Source organism: Gossypium arboreum, chromosome 6 (assembly GCF_025698485.1).
Source record: "Gossypium arboreum isolate Shixiya-1 chromosome 6, ASM2569848v2, whole genome shotgun sequence".
In the NCBI taxonomy this organism is placed as follows: domain Eukaryota; kingdom Viridiplantae; phylum Streptophyta; class Magnoliopsida; order Malvales; family Malvaceae; genus Gossypium; species Gossypium arboreum.
Window position 1 is genome coordinate 21842175 of NC_069075.1, and position 18426 is coordinate 21860600.

The 18426-nt window shown below is 37.1% G+C and overlaps 1 non-coding gene across 1 annotated transcript; it reads left to right on the top strand.

Annotated features, from left to right (window-relative positions):
• Positions 1 to 17258: 17258 nt before the first annotated feature.
• Positions 17259 to 17365, top strand: LOC128294325 (small nucleolar RNA R71). Its single transcript, XR_008284637.1, has one exon. It is a non-coding gene; the product is annotated as a small nucleolar RNA R71 (small nucleolar RNA).
• Positions 17366 to 18426: the final 1061 nt, after the last annotated feature.

The window sequence follows — 18426 nt, forward strand, 5'->3', positions numbered from 1 at the left end:
AACATCAAAATACATAAATTTCACCTATGGGTATTTTTCCAAATATGAACCCTAAGTTGAATTATTGTTAGCATAAGCTTAATCGAGCTACCGGGATCTCAAAAACGTAAAAATCATTAAAAACGGGGCTTAGAATCACTTACCATGAAGCTTGAAAGTTGAAGAAACCCTAGCTATGGTGAGAGTGAAGTTTCGGCAGCAACTAAATGGGGAAGATGACTATTTTGTGTTATTTTTCCCATTTTATTTCATTTAATATCAAAATGACCAAAATGCCCCCTCCTCACTAAACTTTCAAAAATTCCTTCCATGTCCTAATTTTGCCCATGAACTTAAAATTGGTAAAATTGCTATTTAAGACCTCCTAATAAATATTTCAAAGCAATTTCATACTAAAAACTTCTAGAATGCAAGTTTTGCAACTTATTCGATTTAGTCCCTACTTTCAATTTAAGCACTTTAGGCATAGAATTTCATCACGAAATTTTCACAAAATCATGAAATCATATCATAATCATCAAAATAATTATAAAATAATTATTTCTATTTCGGATTTTTGGTTATGAAACCACTATTCCGATTAGGCCCTAATTTGGGATATTACACGTGCGACATGCCCGTGCCGAGTAACCCTGGGTTAACTTGTCAGATTAACATGGGCATGGGCCAACATACACGGGCGTGGGAGAAGTGAGCAAAGACAGACACGGCCGTGCGGCACGGTCGTGTGCACCCACACGCCCTAGGAACACGGGCCTGGGCCAAATGTCAGACGCGCCCAAATTCAAAATTCGCGAATCACACGAGCAAATATTGGGAAACACGGGCGTGTTCCCTGGCCGTGTGTCCCAAAATCTATAAATACCCTTTAGTATTCATCATCTTCTGCACCCAAAATCCCTAACCCTAATCGCTGTAAATCCACACGGCCTCCCTACCACGCCCTGCGCCGCTTCTAACCCCATTTTTAACGCTCATTCTCCTCTTTCTAGCATTTTTTTACTCTTTTCTCTTTTATTTTACTGATTTCTAATGCTATTTATCATAGTAATCTGCTCTTTTCATGTTATTTTCATCTTTCTATCACTCAAATTTCGTATCTAGAGTAGTTATCATCTTTTTCATGTTGAAGTTCTTACTCATTGCATGATCTATCTGCTCCATTTGACTAATTTAAAGTGAATATTTATGGTTAGGATAATAGAAATACTCATTCCTTTGGGTTGATATTTTCCATCAATAAAATATGCTACATAGAATTATTTTCCATTTTATATGAAACTCATACTATTATCATGCTAATGATACACCATAAAATTAATTATTTTTGATTAAGTTTGCTAGTAGTTGTGCCTAAGATTATTAGTTTTAATTTATGACTTTTTTTCTTTTTAAATTTGTTTTCGTCTTACCTTGAACATTCATCACGACGAAATAATGGTTTTCCTTGTAGGTATAACATGTCGTCTTCAAGAGGAAAGAAAGTAGTCATCCCTGCTTCGAAAAAAAGGAAGGGATCGTCATCTTCCTCAGGTCCTACTGCAAAAATTCGTCACCCTTTTCCTGCAGTTCCTCCATTGGGCCCCAAGAAGAATTTTTTCAAATTCTACGGTCTTGACCCTTAGAAGTGGGCCACTGTATAGATTGGGCCGCACTAGAACAAGTCTAATTCACGGATGCAATTCGAGCCCTCCTCACCACCGATCCTTGGGGGCTTTTCTTTGAAATTATTGAGCTCACATATCTCAAACTCACGATGGAACTCTTCTCAACGTTCCATCTTCAGACCGTGATGGCCCGTTTTTATGACCCGGGATCAATCTAATTTGCCTCAACGGTCTAGTCCACCAGTTGAATGTCCCAGAGTTTGAAACTGCACTCAGCCTTTACATTGAGGAGTTCATAGAGGAGAATGAACTCCATGCTCTCAATCGTCACATCTATCACTCTCCTTCACGGTGTTGGAATGCCCTCACCCCTGGCGTTGCCTCCTACAATCCTAGCCCCTCCAAGTTATTAGCTCTCCCTCCATCTCTGAGGTACTTACACGTCATTTTGGCCCACACGTTAATAGGAAAGTAAGAAAGCACTAGCGTCATCAACACTCACGATGCCTACTTTCTATGGTGTATGTCGCATGGGCACATCATACACCTTGCTTATTTCATTGCCCTTGCTATTCAACATCAGATAGAGCGGCATAGGAAGGGGGTCATCTACATTGGGCCCTATGTGACGCGGTTGGCTTGGCACTTTGGGCTCCTCAACACAGCAGCCCAATCATCCTCCCTCACTCTCATGGGCCAGATGTCCCCACAAGGCATCTCGATCATGCTAAGTCTAAGGATGATCGAGAAACGACGTGGAACCTTCCCTCCTCAGTACCGTCTCGCCCAATCCACCAAGGAGGAGGCCCCCAAGGGCATTATTGATGATGTCCCTCCACGTCACGAGGACCCACCATCTCAGCCACCACCTCCTTCTCGTCCAGTTCATGCGGTGGCATCATACGCTGACATCTCTGAACGCCCAACTCGATTCGAGCAGTAGTGTTTTTAGCGCTTCGATCATATTGATGCTACACTATACCAAATTTGTCAGCACTTTCACATCTCATCGCCACCCCCACCTCGCGAACCATCTAGCGATGAAGATGTTTAAAAACTTTTCTTTATTATTTTATGTTTTACAATTTTTATTAGGACTTCTAATTATTATTTTACAATTTTTAATTTCGGGTAACTCATATTGAGTACTTAGTCTTCCTTACATATTTCCTAAAAGAGTTCCTGATTCTATCACAGTTATAAAGAGCTCCAAAGCTCACTATTACTCAAGAACTTGAAACTCCACCAGGAAAGGTTCTCCACGATTGCCATGTCCTGCTCGACCACGAACATAGCTACAACCAGATATAATATTCTTTTGGTGCAGGACTTATGGACTAATGAACCTCTACCACCACCGGAGTATCCTCCTCCAGTTTCACACCAATTACTCTCCAAAATGCCAATTCGAGGAATTCATTCATCATTCAGGAAGTTTCACTTCACTCCCTATCTTATGATTATAAATCTATCTTTTTCAATATATCTACCTTTGTACATTGAGGGCAATGTACATCTTAAGTGTCTGGGGGTCTTTTATATCAGAAAAATCCCTGAATTTTGTTTTATTCTCATGCGATCTTCTCATATCATTATTAGAATGAATCCCAATTAGTCTATAATGTTTATTGATATATCTTGAATTAAAACATAGGCATTTATGCATTGATTGTTTAAACTTTAAGACATTAGGGAATCAACCATGATAAGTTGATTTTTGAAGAATTAAAAACTTTTAGGTTGTTTCCCCAAGTTTAGTATTACCTTGAGTTGGAATTCACAAGTTTAAACATCAAAAAGCAATAATTGTTGTGAGATTTTGAGCCTTTAGAGCATCTATTATTTCTTTCATGCTCACTTTCATTATGAGTGCGTTAGTATTGAATTGTTATTCTAGAACTTGTTTGATTAAGCATGTCAAGACCACACCATTTGATTTGATATGTCAAAAAGATAAAGGCACTTAGGTTTAACCCACTCACTCCATAAAAGCCTACCCTCACAATTAACCCTTAGTGAACCCCTTTGATCCTAACAACCCATTCATTAATTTACCCTCAATATTAACCCATAACTCATTATTATTGAAATCCCCTAAATTAATTTGATCCCTATTTTTGTTGAGATTTGAGTTGGAATAGTTGCTTAGCTATGTTTTATTCTATTTTGTAATTTGACTTGTTCCTAAAAAATAAATACATGTATACATATTAGTTGTAACATCCCTAAATTGACCCTAGTCGAAAAGTGGTTTCGGGACCACTAAACCGAGTCATAATAATAATTAACCATCATAATTGATGCTCATTATATGTATATATGCATGTGTGAAAATTTCATGTTTGGATTTTGTTAATTGTAAGTGAATTTTTATCAAATAGGACTTATGTGAGAAAATTTAGAAATGTGCTAGGCAAATGTAAGGTGGCCTATTAATACATGTAGGAAAGTGTTGTCCTTGCATGTCAAATTAGCCAAAATGAAGCATGATGGCCGGCCATGCTATGGGTGGAAACATGTCTCCAACATGTTAGACTAGTGATGCATGTAGGAAACAATAAAATAAGAAAGTTAGCATTAAAGAAATGGAAAAAAGAAAATGATGATAACAAAAAAAAAAAGAGTGTGGATGCTTTCCCCCCTTGCCGTACATGAGAGAAACAAAAACAAAGAAAGAAAGAAAAAAAAAGTGTTCATTCTCTCATTTTCTCCTTGCTTGGCGAATATACTAAGAAGAAAGGGGGGAAAAAGCTTGAGAAAATCAGCCATGGGAGCTTACTAGACTAAGGTGTTTTGATACAAGAAGGTATGTTTTATGCCACTCTTGAAAATGCATGCATGATTTGGAGGATTGGTTCAAAATTTTCCTTGAATCTCAAATCGAAACTAAGTTGTTAGGTGAGTTAAAATTCGGCCATGCATGTTGTTTTCCTTGGTGAGTGTTTTGATGTTGTTGTGATGAAAGCATGGAGATGAGTAAGTTCGAATGTTTAACAAAAAGGAAATTTTGTGCCATTGAGTTCTTGTTGTTATGTGTGTGTGCATGAGTATTGGCCATGCTATAGAATTTATGTTGCAACATGATTAATGCTTAATGAGATGTATAATAGTACTTGTGAATGAGCTTGAGAGTATTTAAACAATTAGACATGAAAAGGGTGGTAATGAGGCTGAAAAATTGTTGGATGGTTAATTGGGTAAGGAATGAAGCATTCAGCCATATGGGGTACAAATGGGCATAGGTGTTAAATACCTTGTATTGGAAACTTTGATAAATAAGTAGCAATAAATTAAGATGAGATTGAGTAAATTTTCAGCTTAGTTGTGTTAAGTATTCGGCAATAACCATAATAATGCATGTGAATGCCGTATGTTTGTGTTTGATGGAGAGGTAAATTGTTTGATTTAGCTCAAGAGCAAAGGGGAACTAGATTGGACAAAGGAAAGGAGAAAGCAAACGAGTAGCCGATTTGGAACCGTTCTACCCCAAACAAGGTAAGTCATTAAGCACGTATTTGATATTGCTTAAATGATTGTAAAATTTATGCAATTGTGTTTAATGGGATGATATATATATATAAAGGAAAATGTATGTGTATGGAGTGATGACATTTGTTGAATGTAAAAGAAATAGTGAAATGTGTAGAAAGTTTGCTTTCGGCACTAAGTGTGCGGGCAACACGTGTGTACGGTGGCGAGATCGGCACTAAGTGTGCGTGTTGGAAATATATGGCACTAAGTGTGCGTGCTGGAAATATAAGGCACTAAGTGTGCATGCTGGAAAAATATGACACTATGTGTGCAAGCTGGAAAAATCTGACCTTTGGGTGTGCGAGCTCGGAGGGTATGGCCTTGTGTGTGCGGGCTTAAATTACGTGGCACTAAGTGTGCGAAATCGAGTAGTAAGCTCTGTGTGTGCGTACTCTATATATATGGAAGGTGTGTCTCCATTGAATTGAGTATGGACAGCGGATCGGGTAAGTACCTCGAGCTCATGACGAATAGAGAATACGTTCATGCTTGGGGTTGAATTTGGTAAGCCTTAAATCTATGTGATGATTGAAATTGTATGGTTGTGCTGGAAAATGAGTTAAGGTGTAAAAAAAATGCTTCGATTATCTTGTTGTGTAGAATATGAAATGTGGATGTATGACTTGGTACGAGATTGGACCGAAAGGTCCGTGGTATTATGGTATAGATTCGATATGGATGAGTACCTAGCCTCGTTTGTTGTACATGTTGTAGTAACTTTATCAGTGGATTGATGAATGCTTATGGCTTACTGAGTTGTAAACTCACTTGGTGTTTTTCTTGTCACCCATTTTAGGTCTCTCGGACTCGTATTGTTTGCGTGATCGGGACCGTCGTTGAAGTCATCACACCGGCTGAAATCTTGTGGTATTGTTTTTGTTGTTGAAGAACATTTGGCATGTATAGGCTATTATATTTTGTCGAATTGTGGGTTGTAAACTTTAAGCCATGTGAAAATGGCCTATGTGGTCGTCGAGTGGGATGCTAGAACCTATAGCCACGAGTCTTAGAAACTCTAATTTTGATAAGGTGGCCATAATTTGTGTCATGTATGATGGATGATTAAGGCCAAGGAAAGATTCATGAAATTGGCATAGTCTACTGCAGTAACTGTTGCGGACAGCAGCAGTGAGATGAGATTGAAAAATCACTAAAAATAGTAGAAGTAGAATTAAATAGTGATTAAATTATGTAATTGAACCTTGATGAATCTATTTTTATATGGACGAAACGAAACGACCATATGAGCAGTATACTGAGAAATATTAAAGTTCTCGTGAGACAGGGCCAGAACGGTTTCTGGGTCCCCTGTCGCGACTTTGAAAATTTACCATAAATTATCCAGAAAGAATTAGGAGTCATGCCTTATATTTACAGAATCCATTTTGAGTATAGTTTCATTAGAAACAAACGGAACCAGTATTAAAGCCCTGTACAGAGAGATATTCAAGTTGTAACGCGCGAAGGTCAGAGCAGTCGATCCCTGTAACATGGGTGACTTTAACTAATAAACTGTACCAATTGGCCTGACCAAAAATTCTAAAAATAAATCCATGGATGGGTATGTGAGTCTAAATTCAGGGAAAATTTACGAAACCAGTTTCTGAGTTTTGAAACTCGAGATATGATTTTTAAGGCAACAGTGACGCAGTTTTCCAGCCTGACTGGTAATGTCAAATTGGTTGGTACCTTGAGAGGATTTGGCCGTTAACCCCTCGTGTCCGACACCGGCGTCGGTCACGAGATAGGGGTGTTACATTAGTAGTAGTGATCTTCTGAGCCAAAGAATTTAAAGTCCATATTCTGATAAAAAGCTCTGTTGTACGCAATTGATGACTAGTCATTTTTCTAGTTAGGCAATTTTTCAATTCAATCTCGATTCTAAGCTTGTGAACACACCCTCTAACCAAAGCCACGTTACAACCCTCTAAAGACCTTTTGATTGATGTTTCCTCTCAATTTATAGTGGTGGAGATTTGATTTTCATGCAAGCCTATGGTAATGACTTTTCATTATTGACTATTGAGTGCTTTATTTATTGTCCTTAAACACCTCGAGTGATTTGAGTGAATCTTTAGTGAGGATGTGAAACTCTGTGATATTTTGAATCAAGGTAATTACTTAGACGAGGGAAGACACCTATGTTTTCATGATAAAATACTCAACTCGGAATGTTTGAAACTTTGATGTTCTTTCAGTTGAATTTTCAATGTATGATTACCTATGGATTATTTTGAGATATTATCGATAGAAATTATAAGTTGAGAAAAATTTATTTTGATTATGAGTTGAGGATTTTGCTTGAGAAGTGTAAGGGTATTTGATAAACCGTAATTTTTACATTTTTCTATCCCATTCTTAGAACATTTTATGAATGATTTTTCCTTAAAATTGGTGAATTTAATACTCCTAATACCTTAATTTCATGTTTATACTTAGGTGAGCATAAGAGAGTGAAAGGAACTAGAAACAGCCAAAAACAGAGAAAATGGGCCAACGTATGAAATCAAAACGGCCTGAACTTCCTCACACGAGCAGACCACACAGTCGTGCCTATTTAACAGGCTTGACCAAGGCCTGAAGTAATCGTACACGAGCATGTCAAACGGGCGTGTCCCTGCCGAGCCCAAGTTTAGTCCAATTTAGAAAAGGCCAATTTTGAGGATTCTTAGGCATTCTAAAGCCTATAAATACACCCTAGATGAGGAGGAAAAGAGAGGCACAGAGAAAGAAGCAGGGAACTGCTCAAGGAAAGCCGATTGATCCATCTCAGAAGCCGGATTCATCATCAAGACTGAAGATCTCCCCTCGATTTCCCTTCAGGAGTTTTGGGTTTTTCTTTATGTTTTGTATTTATTATTCTTCTGAGATGTTTACCTTTTTAGTTATGAACTAAAACCCCTAAATACCTAAGGGGAATGAAACCTAAGACAGATCTTGTTATTATTATCTGAATTGTATGATAAATATTTGACTTGTTCTTACTTATGTGTTCTTAATTCTTGTCTTGATATTCCAGGATATTGATTCATGTTAATATCTTATTGAGAGGAGAAATAGACCGTGTCTAAGAGTACATTTGTCATAATTAAGCGGAGTTGATTGCGTACCTAGAGATAGGGTGACAAGATTTTGCCAGATTAGGGTGAAACCTAATAAGGGGATCCATAGATCGAGTTAATGTTACCCTAAGGAGTTAATTAGAAAGAGATTTCAATTATTCAACCTACGGTTAGACGTTGATAGTCTCGAGAGGGATAATAATATAACTTAGGGATTTCTACGGATCAAGTCAAATGAATAAATCGTCCGATTCAGAGTCAAATAACAAGTTAAGTCTAGGTGGATTTTTCCTTAGGTATTGTCTTAATCAATCGAGTTTTTCCAAAAGTAATTCCCCAATTATATTTTCTATGAATTTTTATTTTAGTTAATTAGTTAGTTAAAACAAACCCCATCATTCTTAGGCTAGATAATTTAAAGACAGTCATTACTAGTACTTTTAGTTCCTTTGGGTTCGACAATTCGGTCTTGCTAAAACTATACTACTGTTCGATAGATACATGATTGCGTGATTCATAACAAGTAATAAATATTTATAATGAAGATCAAACCTAGACTAACTATCATCACGACGAAAAGGCAAGCGCACCTATCGAACAATAGTATAGTAATGGCAAGACCGGGATATCGTACCTAAGGGAACCAAAAGTATTAGTAATAACTATCTTTTTATTATCTAGCCTAAAAATAATAAGGTTTTTTTTAATTAACTAATCAACCTAAGAACGCACAGAGAAAAAGAATTGGGGAATTGCTTTTGGGAAAATCGATTGAATGAAGACAATACCTAAGGAAAAATCCACCTAGACTTTACTTGTTATTCTGGCTCCGAACCGGAAGATGTATTCATTAAACTTGTTCCGTAGAGATCCCTAAGTTATGTTATTATCCCTATTCAAGACTAATAACGTCTAATCCCTAAATTGAATAACCGAGACTTTTCTCTAATTAACACTCTAGGGTTGCGTTAACTCGATCTATGGATCCCCTTATTATGTTTCACCCTACTCCGGCAAAATCTTATCACCCTATTTCTAGGCGTGCAATCAACTCCGCTTAATTATGACAAAAGTACTCTTAGACAGGGTCTATTCCTCCTCTGAATAAGACTATGTCTTGAACCAGTATCTTGGGATATCAAAACAAGAATTCAATACACATAATTAAGAACAAGTTAAATATTTATCATACGATTCAGAAAATAATAACAAGATTCGTCTTAAGTTTCATTCCCCTTAGGTATTTAGGGGATTTATTCATAATTAAATAAGAAAACATCTCAAAAGAATAAACAATACAAAACATAAAGAAAACCCAAAACTCCTGAAGGGAAATTTAGGAGAGATCTTCAGTCTTGATGATGAATCCGACTTCTAAGATGGATCAATCAGATTTCTTGGGGTAATTCCTTACACTCCTTCTCCGTCCTCCTCTTCCTCTCCTCTAGTGTGTATTTATAGGGTTTGGAATGCCTAAAAACCCTAAAAAGTAGCCTTTTCTGAATTGGACTTAACTTGGGCTCGGCAGTAACACGCCCGTGTGACACGACCGTGTGACGTGATTACCAGGCCGTGTTCGATCCGTTAAATTGCACACGACCGTGTGGGTCAATGGACAGGCCGTGTGAATCGTGAAAGCCTTGGTCGACACCCTCGAAAGACACGGGCGTGTGAGCCGCCCGTGTGGCAAGGCTTAGGCTGTGTCATCTTATCGATTTCGTCCATTTTGTCCCTTTTTGGCTCATTTTTTACTCCTTTTGACTCTTGGTGCTCTCCTGAGTACAAAACATGAAATTAAAGCATTAGGAGTATCGAGTTCACCAATTCTAATGAGAAATCATTTATACAATGCTTTAAACATGGGGTAAAGATATGTATAATTTACATTTTATCAAATACCCCCACACTCAAGCATTTGCTTGTCCTCAAGCAAAATCCTCAACTCATAATCAAAATAAATTCTCCTTAACTTATAATTTTTATCGATAATATATCAAAACAATCTATAGGTAATCATATATTGAGAATCCAATTAAAGGAACATAAAATTTTCAAACATTCCAAGTTGAGTATTTAATCATGCAAACATCGGTGTCTCTCCGCATCTAAGTAATTACCTTTGATTCAGAATATCACAGAGTTTCACATCCTCACTAAAGATTCACTCAAATCACTCAAGGTGTTTAAGAACAATAAATGAAGCACTCAATAGTCGATAATGAAAAGTCATTACCATAGGCTTGCATGAAAATCAAATCTCTACCACTGTAATTTTAAAATGATACATCAATAAAAAGGTCTTTAGAAGGTTGTAACGAGGCTTGGTTAGGTGGTGTGGTCACAAGCTGAAAGAAAGGGTTAGAATCGAGATTGACTTGAAAAGTTGCCTTAACTAGAAAAAAAAAGTTAATCTTCATTTGCGTACAACAGAGATTTTCTCAGAATATGAAATTACAGATATGTATACATAGTTTTTTTTTTTAAGAACATGTTAGATAATATAGACTTTTTTTTTTAAGAACATGTTAGATAATATAGACTAAATATCAAGACAAAATATAGCTAGGCAATCCATTCAACTCAAATCTCGACAAAAATGGGGATTAATTTAAGAGATTTCAACAATAATAGGTTAAAGGTTAATATTAAGGGTAGTACAAGAATTGGTTTGTTGGGCTCAAGGGGGTTTACTAGGGGTTAATCATGGAGGTAGGCTTTTCGTGGCATGAGTGGGTTAATCCTAAGTGCCTTAATCATTTTGATATATCAAATCAAATGGTGTGGTCTCGACATGCATAATCAAGCAAGTTCTAGAATAACAGTTCAATACTAACGCACTCAAAGCAATAATAAAAGTGAGCATGAAAAGATGAGTAGATGCTAAAAAGGCTCAAAAATCTCACAAAAATTATGGCTTTTTGATGTTTAGACTCGTGAATTCTAATTCAAAGTAATACCTAGACTTGGGGAAACAATCTATAATTTTAATTTCATAAAAATCAACTTATCATGCTTGATTCTCTAATGTCTTAAAATTTAAATAATCAATGCAGAAATCCCTATGTTTTAATTCAAGATATATCAATCAAAATCATAAATCAATTAAAATTTATCTTAAATATGATATGAGAGTTTTTCATGAGAACAAGGTGATTATTCAGGGATTTTTTTCTGATAAATATCCCCCCACACTTAAGATGTACATTGCCCTCAATGTACAAAGATAGATGTTAAAGAATAAAAATAAGATAGGGAGAAGAGTGAAACTTCCTGTATGATGAATTCCTTGAACTTAAAGTTCTAGAGAGTGATCAGTTTGAGAGTGGAGGATACTCTGGCTGTCGTAGAGGTTCATTAGGCCATAAGTCCTGCTCCAAAAGAATATTATATCTAGTGGTAGCTATGGTCGTGGTCGAGCAGGACATGGCAGTCGTGGAGAACCTTCCCCGGTGGAGTTGTAGTTCCTATGTGATGATGAGCTTAAGAGCTCTACGTAACTGTGATAAAATCAGGAACTTTTTAGGAGATATTAGGAAGAATAATGACTTGAAAAGAAATAACCGAGATTAATAATAAAAATAGAATTTTAAAATCTAAAAAATAAAAATTAGTTTCGATAACAATTAAAAACATAAAATAATAAATAAATATTTCTAAACATCTTCATCGCTGGATGGATCGTGAGGTGGGACTGGCGATGAGATGTGGATGTGCTGACAAATCTACTGTAGAGTAGCATCAATGTTGTCAAATCGTTGAAAGCACTACTGCTCAAATTGGGTAAGGCGCACAAAGATGTCAGCATATGAAGCCGCCGCATGAACTGGACGAGAGGATGGCTGGGATAGGGATTAGGAAGTGAAGAAGGGTAGATTTCGACTAGGGTTTTGAAAGAAAAAGGAAAATGAACAGTGATTTGCTTATATAGGGGTGGCGCACACGGCCTAAGTCCATGCCCGTGTGTGGCACAAGGCCATGTTGCACAGTCGTACCTAGCTTTGTTCGTTTCTCCTACGCCTGTGTGTGAAGGTACGATGGCTGTGTATTGTTGTCCACGATTTAATGCCACGGGCGTGTCTCTATCCCGTGTCGAAGAAATAGAATTGAGCCTTGGCCTTGGCACACCCATGTTTTTTCATACCCACGCCTGTGGTCATTTATGAAGTTCATCCACGGCCATGTCGCACGACTGTGGGGATTTATCACATCCCGTGTTTTGGGGAAATCATGTACCCTATTTTCACAAGGCCATGTCATGCGGCCGTGTTCCCCTCCGTTTTTGTCACACCGCCTTAAGCACGGCCGTGTTATCGCCTGTGTGGTGTTGGGAACCTGTGCTTCAAATAATTTAAAATCGCTAGTACTCGGGTTGCCTCCCGAGAAGCACTTGTTTATAGTCTAAGCTCGACTGTTACCTTGTTAGTATACTTAGGTCGATTTGTGGAGTCGTAGCTCCTCTCTATCGATTTTAATATCCTCACCATTATAAAGTTTGAGACGTTGTCCGTTTACTTTGAAAGTACCATATGATGGGTGACTTACCTCTATGTGCCATATGGATGAACAGATTGAATTATGAAGGGTCCTAACCATCGTGATTTTAGTTTCCTGGGGAACAATTTGAGTCTTGAGTTGTATAGTAAGACGAGATCTTCAAATTCAAATTGTTTCTGTAGCTTTAAACGAACATCATGGCACCGCTTTGGTGCTTCCTTGTATAAGCGTGAATTTTTGTATGCATTGGCTCGCCATTCATCTAACTCGTTCAGCTGCATCAACCTATTTTTTACTGCAAGTTCAGGATAAAGGTCTAGAAATTTAATAGCCCAAAAGGCTTTATGCTCTAGTTCGAATGGGAGATGACAACTTTTTCCATAAACAAGTCTGTAAGGTGATGTCCCTATAGGAGTCTTAAAAGTGGTTCTGTAAGCCCATAAGGCATCGTCTATTTTTGTTGCCCAGTCTTTTCTATTTGATTTTACTGTTTTTTCAAGGATCCGTTTAAGTTCTTAGTTTGCGACTTCAACTTGTCCATTAGTTTGAGGATGGTATGGGGTGGCTGTTCTATGACGAACTCCTTATTTTTTTAGGGTTTTGTCAAATTAGGTATTACAAAAATGAGTGCCCCTGTCATTGATAATTGCTCTAGGTATTCTGAATCTTGAAAAGAGTTTTTTAAGAAAACGTACTACCACTCTAGCATCATTAGTAGGTAAAGCTTGGGCTTCTACCCATTTGGACGTGTAGTCGACTGCTACTAAGATGTATTTATTTCCAAATGAACTGGGGAATGGGCCCATGAAATCGATACCCCACACGTCAAATATTTCACAAGAAAGTATATAGTTTTGAGGCATTTCATTACGTTTAGATATGTTACCTGTCTGTTGGCATTTTTCACATAAAGTAACATACCTGATAGCTTCTTTGAATAATGAAGGCCAATAAAAACTTGATTCAAGTATTTTGTGTGCAGTCTTAGTTCCACTATAGTGTCCTCCGGTTGGCCCTGAGTGGCAGTGTTCCAATATTTTTGATATTTCTGATCCTGTAACACATCTTCTGATGACTTGATTTGCACATCAGCAGAACAGAAATGGATCATCCCAGAAGTAGTTTTTCACATCATTAAAGAATCGCTTCTTTTGCTAGTGTGTTAACCCTTTTGAGATAATGTTAGCAGCTAAAAAATTCGCGATGTCTGTAAACCAAGGTACCTCAAGGTTAGATATAGCAAAAAATTGTTTTTCAGGGAATGAATCATTTATTTCCACATCATCTATTTCTCTGGTATCGGATTTCTCGAGCCTGGACAGATGATCAGCCGCGAGATTTTCAGCTCTTTTCTTATCCTGAATTTCCAAGTCAAATTCCTGCAAAATGAGAATCCATCGAATGAGTTGAGGTTTTGCATCGGTTTTAGTTAAAAGATAGCGAAGGGCAAAATGGTCAGTGTAAACAACAACTTTAGACAATATGAGATATGATCAAAATTTATCAAAAGAAAAAACCATAGCTAGCAACTCTTTTTCCGTAGTAGTATAGTTTTCTTGTGCAGCCGTTAAGGTTTTGCTGGTGTAATAGATAGGTTGAAAATGCTTGTCTCTTCACTGTCCCAGTACTGCACCTACTGTAAAATCACTCGCATCACACATTACTTCAAATGGCAAGTTCCAATCAGGCACAATTATAATTGGAGCATTAATTAATTTATCCTTTAAAGTATTAAATGCTTCTAAACATTCCTGATCGAAGTTAAAAGGTATATCTTTTTCTAGCAATTTAGTTAAAGGCTTAGCTATTTTAAAAAAATCCTTAATGAATCTTCTATAAAAACCAGCATGTCCTAAAAAGCTTCTAATAGCCTTAACTAAACTAGGAGGTAATAATTTTTCGATTGTTTCTATTTTAGATTTATCCACCTCAATCCCTTTACTAGAAATGTTATGCCCTAGTACAATACCTTTTTAAACCATGAAGTGACATTTCTCCCAGTTAAGCACAAGGTTTTTTTCCTCACATCTTATTAAAACTTGTTTTAAATTTTTAAGGAAGAGATGGAAAGAGTTATCGAATGCCGAAAAATCATCCATGAAGACTTCCATGATATCTTTCATGAGTTCGTCGAATATAGCTATCATACAACACTGAAAAGTAACAGGGGCATTACATAATCCAAAAGGCATTCTACGATAAGCGAACGTACCATATGGGCATGTGAATGTCGTCTTTTCTTGATCTTCAGGAGCTATTGGGATTTGGAAGTAACCAGAGAGTCCGTCTAGGAAGCAGTAAAACATGTGCCCGGATAATCTTTCTAACATTTGGTCAATGAATGGCAAGGGGAAGTGATCTTTTCTTGTGGTGTCATTCAGTTTCCTGTAGTCTATGCAAACTCTCCATCCTATAACCGTTCTTGTTGGGACTAGTTCATTCTTCTCGTTGGTCACAACCATCATGCCTCCTTTCTTGGGGACAGCCTGCACTGGACTTACCCAAGAATTGTCAGAAATACGATAAATAATTCCAGCATCTAGAAGTTTAATTACCTCGGCTTTTACAACTTCCTTCATGTTGGGGTTTAGACAACTTTGATCTTGCACACATGGTTTCTATTCATCTTCCATTAAAATTTTGTGGGTGCAAAAAGAAGGACTGATTCCTTTAGTGTCAAAAATTTTCCATGCTATGGCCTTCTTATGTTCTTTTAATACTTGGATTAATTCCTCTTTCTCCTTGGGTTGCAAATTAGAAGCAATAATAACTGGTAATGTAGAATTATTTCCAAGGAATGCATATTCTAAATGGTTTGGTAATTGTTTAAGTTCCAGTTTGGGAGGCTCCATAATCGAGGGTTTTTGCTTAAGTTCATCGTTTATCTTAATACCCTCATATTCTACTTGTCTTGATGGATGGTTATTAGGTTCCTTACCTATCTCCTCGTCTTGAGCTGGATATTGTTCTGTCGTCTCTTCTTGTACAATTTTCTGAAAAGAGTTTTGAGTAATATGATCAATAGAGTCAATGAAATAACATGAATCATCCTGTTCTCTAGAGAATCTCATAACATCATAAATTTTAAAGATCATTTCCTTGTCACTTACTCTAAGTACTAATTTATCGTCACCCGCGTCAATCACAGCTTTAGCAGTAGCTAGGAATGAGCGCCCTAAAATTAAGGGTAATTCCACATCTTCATCCATGTCAAGCACAACAAAATCAACAGGGAATATAAATTTATCTACTTTTACGAGTACGTCTTCCATAATACCCCTGGGATATTTAACAGATCTATCGGCTAATTGAATACTCATCCTAGTGGGTTTAGGTTCCCCAAGACCAAGTTGTTTGAACATTTTATAGGGTATCAAATTAATACTAGCGCCTAAATCAGCTAGTGCTTTTTCAATATTCAAATTACCAATTAAGCAAGGGATAGTAAAACTTTCTGGATCTTTTAGTTTGGTTGGCAGCTTATTTTGGAGTATGGCGGAGCACTCCTCATTGAGTTCTACTGTAGATAAGTCCTCGAACTTCCTTTTATTTGTTAAAAGCTCCTTCAAAAATTTTGCGTATGTAGGCATCTACGAAATAGCTTCAACAAAAGGTAAGTTGATATGTAATTGCTTAAAAAGTTCAAGAAACTTACCGAATTGTGCATCAATGCGATTTTTTTTTAATTTTGCTGGATATAGAACCAGTGGTGAATGTTCCTCCGGCACTGGTTTGTCACTATTTTTGGTTTTTTTCCCTCTTCTCGCTTTCCACGACTTCTAGTGCTAACTTCTTTTCAGATTCCGCTAACACTTTCCCACTCCTTAGTGTAACCGCTTTGACATGCTCTCTTGATTTGGTATTACTACATAAATTTCCTGGTGGTCTTTCTGATATTAGTTTGGAAAGCTGGCTTATTTGAGTTTCGAGTCCTTAGATCGATGCTTGTTGATTCTTAAGTGCTGTCTCAGTATTTTGGAAATGGGTTTCTAACACCGAGATGAATTTAGAAAGAATCTCTTCAAGGTTTGGTTTCTTCTCTTGCTGGTAAGGCGGCTAGTGAAAACCCTAAGGGTTCTGTGGCTTTTGATTCCTTTGACCACTTCAGGAGAAATTTGGGTGGTTCCTCCAACCTGCATTATAAGTATTACTGTATGGGTTATTTTGAGATCGAAAGTTATTGTTACCCATATAATTGACTTGTTCTTCTTCAGTTGTAGGATTGAAGGGTTGGTATTCTGTATGTACACCTCCGCCACTTGAGTCATACCTCATTACTAGATGTACCTGCGTAGAACCAAGTAAACCGTCAATCTTTTTATTGAGAAGTTCTACCTGATTAGAGAGCATGATGACTGAATTGATGTTATAAACGCCGGCTGTTTTCATTGGCTTTGTCCTCATAACTTGTCACTGATAGTTATTCAGTGACATCTCCTCTATAAATTCATAGGCATCTTCCGGTGTTTTATTGTTGATGGTTCCGCCAGCAGCTGGGTCAACCATTTACCGAGTAGAGGGATTCAGGCCATTGTGGAATGTTTGTACTTGAAGCCAAAGCGGTAACCCATGGTGAGGGCACCTTCTCAGTAAGTCTTTGTATATCTCCCATGCATCGTAAAGTGTTTCTAAATCCATCTGCACAAAAGAAGAGATATCATTACGTAATTTAGCCGTTTTAGCCAGCGGAAAATATTTTAGTAAAAATTTCTCTGTCATTTGTTCCCAAGTAGTGATAGACCCTCGTGGTAACGAGTTCAACCACTGTTTAGCTTTGTTTTTTAGTGAAAAAGGAAACAACCGAAGATGTATGGGATCATCAGAAACGCCATTGATTTTAAATGTATCGCAAAATTCCAGAAAGTTCGCTAAGTGAGCGTTAGGATCTTCATCCTGCAAGCCATCAAACTGAACAAACTGTTGTATCATCTGAATAGTGTTAAGTTTTAATTCAAAAGTATTTGCAGCTACAGCAGGTCTAACTATGCTAGATTCAGTTCCTGTTAAAGAAGGTTTAGCATAATCATACATAGTACGTGAGCAGGATTTTGATTAGCCACAATTGCAGGAGGTAGCTGATTGCCTTGGTTTTCAGCCATCTTGTCGGTTGGGGGTTGAGTATCGCCTCTTCGCTCGTTCTCTGTGTATCGTAAGCTACGCCTTATTTCTCATTGATTTCTACGGACTGTGCGATTGATTTCTTCATCAAAAAGTAATGGTCCTGACGGATTTCTTCTAGTCATAAACTATAAAAACCTTTCAAGAGAAGAAAAAAATAAGTAAATTAATAAATAATAATAATAATAAACTAAATTAAATTGCAAGAAAAATAAATGGCTAAAGTAATAAAAATTTAGTGTTCCTAATATTTCAATTCCCTAGCAACGGTGCCAAAAACTTGATCGTGTGATTCGTAACAAGTAATAAATATTTATAATGAAGATCAAACCTAGACTAACTATTATCACAACGAAAAGGCAAGCGAACTTATCGAACAATAGTATAGTAATGGCAAGACTGGGATATCGTACCCAAGGGAACCAAAAGTACTAGTAATAACTATCTTTTTATTATCTAGCCTAAAAATAATGGGGTTTTGTTTTAATTAACTAATTAAACTAAGAACGCACAGAGAAAAAGAATTGGGGAATTGCTTTTGGCTCCGAATCGGACGATGTATTCATTCAACTTGTTCTGTAGAGATCCCTAAGTTATGTTATTATCCCTATTTA